Below are 4764 nucleotides of genomic sequence, written 5' to 3'. Positions count from 1 at the left end.
ATTTTAAAAACTCTTTTTTGTTTTTTTTTACTTTACTTTGACTGCTATCACATGGGGGGGCTTGCAAGCCCCCCCCATGTAATAGCAGATGGTGGTGACAGGTCCTCTTTAAGGTGATGCTGGGGGTCCAAAAGACCCTCAGTGTCACCTTTACACTGGAAATAAGCTATTGAAGTGCAGATCGCACTTCAATAGCTTATAGATGGGCTGCAGGAGCCCAGAACTGACAGCCCAGGGACCGGAAGTGATGCAATCTGCATCGCTCCCGGTCCCATAGAACGGGGAGGGGATCGATGAACGGAAGTTCATCGAAGTCCATAGAACGGGGAGGGGGATTAAGAAAGCTGTGTATTTTGCAGCCGCTGGTAACTTTCATAAGCTGCAGATAGATGATCTATAGAGTCCTTTAATTCCATAGGTTTATCATGAAAGCGTGGCAAAACTGACATGCAGTGTGAAGTTCTGTCCCATAGGTCTGACACATTGCTGGAGAACTCATCTCTAGTGGTTTCATAGTTTTCTCTGAGTTTCTGTGTCGGTTTTATTGTGCGTTTGGGTTTTACCCTCTGCTCGGCAATATCTGCAGAATCTGCTTGCTGTACGTCTGCGGGTTCAGAGGCATGATGTATCTGCATTGGTTCAGCCATAATAAGAGTGCTCAGAGCCTTGCCTAGACATTTTTTGTTTTTGCAAAAAATGTTTACCATCTCTTTAAGACGGCGAATAGCAGCTTAGAAAGGTGGGGCAACAGATCAATGCAGATAAACTGTTTCAACATTCACAGGTGAAGTGCAGTAAGCTTGTGCGACCATGTGCTTTCACAAGATGGCACTGAGCTTGATTGCAGATTAGGCACACACATATGCACAGCAGGCTGTAGGAATTCTATCATCTCTGACTATCTTCATCAGATAGCTGAACTCACCAAATACCTCATCCACAAAGTGCTTTATTTGAATGCAGCAGGGTTACAGCAGACAACAGTATACATCAGACAACAGTATACATCAGACAACAGTATACATAACATGAATGAACAGATGGTATTTGAAGGTCAGAGATGGGAATGTTCCCAAGCATGCAAGCAGATTAATATGTGGCCATGTTACAGTCAGCCATTTTGATGCCAGAAGACTACTTGAAGGGCGGTAAATTACACACAATGGGAGGGAATGCAGACAAACATGGTGCAATAACCAAAATGACCACAAGATGTCAGTATATTAACCAGCTATACTACCACCAAAGATAACGGCTTGAGGAAAATAACTATATAAATTCTCACTTCACATTAATATGAATATTAACTATGACTATGCATGTGTCATATTTTTATAACTCTGTAACAGCACAGAGTACTAGACTTTTCTTTAACAGGATAGAACTATTAGAATGATGGGAAATCATTCTAACTAAATCCACCGTAGCAGTTATGGAGAATATATTAAAGTGTAGTGTCCATGGGGCCACCGAAGCATTCACTGCATCTGACAGCTGGTCGTGTGCTGTGGATACCAACCTTGGAGCCCTTTAAATGTGCCAGAGCCCCATCAAATCCACTTAGTTTGTGCCCCATTGTAGGCTAATCTGATCAAATATGTTGTGAGGCAGAGACCATTCACCCAGACTAATGCGTAGCCAGCTTAAAGTCCACCTACCAGTTTTCCAATCTGGGAAAGTGAACTTTTAAAACCTGGTACTTGATGTTTTGGCCAATGAAAGATGTGCTCTACCTCTTGAACTGTGGCCCTACGTTTTGCTCCTCTGACAGTGTATGTATACACACGACGTTGTCTGACCTCACTCAGGGTCCTTCTGTTTCGGGGTCTAATGGAAAAAGAGACAATCATATGGGACACATTTTCAGCAGGTTGATAAATTTAGACTCCTGCAATTTCCAAAAACTTGTACAGACAGGGAGCCGAGAACTGCTCTTCAGCAGAAAATTTGTGGGGGTTGTGGGAAAGATCGCAACTATTTGTATCATGTCTATAGCAATTCCCTTATCTAAGCGATGGAAATGTTGTGGTGCCAGAAATTGTCAAACATCAAAACACTGATGTTCACAGGTAGGGACAGACCTTACTATAGGAGTGTCAGCAGACTAGGAGTGTCAACTCTACAGAAGCCCCAAACAGTCTTTCCTCTGTGAAGGCAAGTTGGACCAGGGATGTCTTAGAGGGCTAGCCAGCAGATCAATATTTAACTACCTGCTGTCGGTTGTATTAAACGGCCGGACAGCAGCTTCTTGAATACGTGTGGGCGTTTTTAAATGTCCCATCCCGCTCTGCTTCTGACCCGCCGCTAGGCGGTGCGCACGAACGGGAAATCGGCTTTGAATGCAAACAGCCAACGATGGCTGTTTACATACAAGTGTTCGGGCGTCTGTAGAGACACCCGATCGCTTGTAATATGCGTGCGGGTGTGCGCTCCTCCATCGTAGCCGCTGCTGGCGATCACGAGCTCCGTGTGAGCCCGGGACCAGCACAGCAGCTCTGTGATCAGAAATAAAACGGAGATCAATACACGATCTCCGTTTGATCTCCTTCTCGTCGGAATGCAGGCAGTGACGTGTATTACATCATTTCCGCATTCCTGTCACTCTCCGGTACAGAAACCGGAGAGAAGCTGGTGAAGCAAGTGTTCATCAGCTTCTCTGGGGGTCCCTAGGTGACTTTAGGGGTATTAAAGACCCCTGATGTCTCCATAAAGAGGACCTGTCACTGCAACTTGGCTATCACATAGGAAGCTAACAAGCAATAAAGTTAAGTGGGAAAAAAAAGGTTTTAAAAAAATGTAAGTTACAAAAAATAATAAAAAAAATTAAGTCACATATCAAAGCAATAAAAAAAAAAATTTAAGTCCCCTGCCCACACAAACATGCGTCGAGTCCACTTACATGCGAAAACGACGATTACATCCATTGTGCCGCACGTTACATATCGCCGCAAACGTCGGAGTGAGAGCAATAATTTTAGGCTCATCTATCACTGATGACACTAAACTGATGAGCGGTAAAAGCTTTTAAAGCTTCGCCTATGGCCAATTTTGAGTATGGTAGTTTCTTGCGATTTAGCGGGTGCGCACAATTTTAAAGCTTGACATGTTTGGTGTCTATTTACCCGACGTGACCCTGTCTTTTATATATTTTACAAAAATATTGGGTAATAATAAATGTTTTGTAACATAAAACTTAGGGAGAACAGGTTTGTGTTTTTTTTTCAAAATTCTCGGTACTTTTTTCATTATATAGTAAAAAAAAGAACCCATAGTGGTGATTAAATACTACCAAAAGAAAGCTCTATGTGTCCCCAAAAAATGGTATAAAATTCATTTCAGTACATCGTTGCATGACGGAATAAATGTCAGTCAAATTACTGGCATAAGGGGGTATAAACACCCGTCAGCAAGTGGTTAAGCCAGAACACCCATCAAAGTACCATAGTTGTAGCAGTAGTGCGAGTTGCCACTCTTCCTGCATCCAGAGAGGTATTGCAGATAAATTTGATTGCCTGCACCAATGAACCCATCAAGTCGATCAGATATGCTGGATGGAATCTTCAGATTCTTTTCCTCACACAGGATTCTATCCCCATCAGTTACAGATTAGGAAAGCTGGGTACAAGAGCCAAATGGACTGACAGCAGATATGTTTAGAGAGGGACTGCCTGTCAAATTCTTTAAAGGATACAGGGACTGCAACAGGAACCATCGCTGTTAAGGCAAGATATTTGAATGGTATGCTCACTGTGTGTGTGACAGTCTGACTACTATTGTAACAGTAAGCAAAACAAAGTCCAATGTAATATTTAAAGCCACTGCCACCGCTTTATTTCAACATATAAAACAATCATAAAATCTTTTCTGCAGGTCAGCTCTATTTTCCAAGAGTCCTTATAATATATTTGCCAGTCCTAATGACCTTTTTAAGTTTTTTCAGAAATATATAGCTACCTTGTTGCATCATATTCCGCAAACAGAAGTTCGATCTGGCTAGCATATCATTTTGTACATGACGGCAAGTATGTTGTGCTGTTCCATTTTAAGAGACATAGGAATGCTTAAGCCACACATAATTACATAGAACTTCGACCGGGTAGACTGGGAGTTCCTCCGGCTCACCCTTGAGGCGATCGGAGTGGGACCCTGTATGCGCTCTTGGATTAGCTCCCTTTACTCCCATCCGGCTGCCCGAGTACGGGTCAACGGCGCTCTTTCTCCTTCATTCCCCATATGTAATGGCACACGCCAGGGTTGCGCCCTTTCCCCAGTCCTTTTTGTATTGTCCCTGGAGCCTTTCCTACGTACTGTCCGAGCTAACCCAGATATCCGAGGTGTGATGGAGGGGACTAACCATCACAAAATCGCAGCCTTCGTGGATGACCTTTTTTTCTTGTCTTACCCAGATATCTCTATTCCTGCCCTTCTCCAAGAGTTTGGTATTTATGTAGACCTCAAATTTTAAAATAAACTCCCATAAATCTAAGGCACCCCATGTATCCCTTGTGGGACCATGCCTCCAGAGAGTTCTCCACAACTTTCCCTTTAACCCTTTCGCTGCCACCGACGTAAGGCATACGGCGGAACAAAAGTGTTCCCGGTTGGCCAGCTCAGTATGCCTTACGTCGGTGGCATTTACAGTTATGCTATAAGCTCATGGTCGATTTAGCGACCATAAGCTTAAAGCAGAACTGTTCAGCAGACTGTCCCCTTCAAAATAATAGCTGTCATCAGCGGCTCACAAGCCGCTGATGACCGCTATTA

At 43.4% G+C, this 4764-nt stretch overlaps 1 protein-coding gene across 2 annotated transcripts in view; it reads right to left on the bottom strand.

Annotated features, from left to right (window-relative positions):
• Nucleotides 1-4764, bottom strand: part of EMC7 (ER membrane protein complex subunit 7) — a 102272-nt gene that overhangs the window by 7520 nt on the left and 89988 nt on the right. The gene's annotated exons all lie outside the window — the stretch shown is intronic.

Source organism: Nanorana parkeri, unplaced genomic scaffold, assembly GCF_000935625.1.
Source record: "Nanorana parkeri isolate BGI_ZX_2015 unplaced genomic scaffold, ASM93562v1 scaffold1496, whole genome shotgun sequence".
NCBI lineage: Eukaryota > Metazoa > Chordata > Amphibia > Anura > Dicroglossidae > Nanorana > Nanorana parkeri.
Note: the sequence above shows the minus strand (reverse complement) of the source record. Positions and strands in the feature narration are given on the sequence as shown.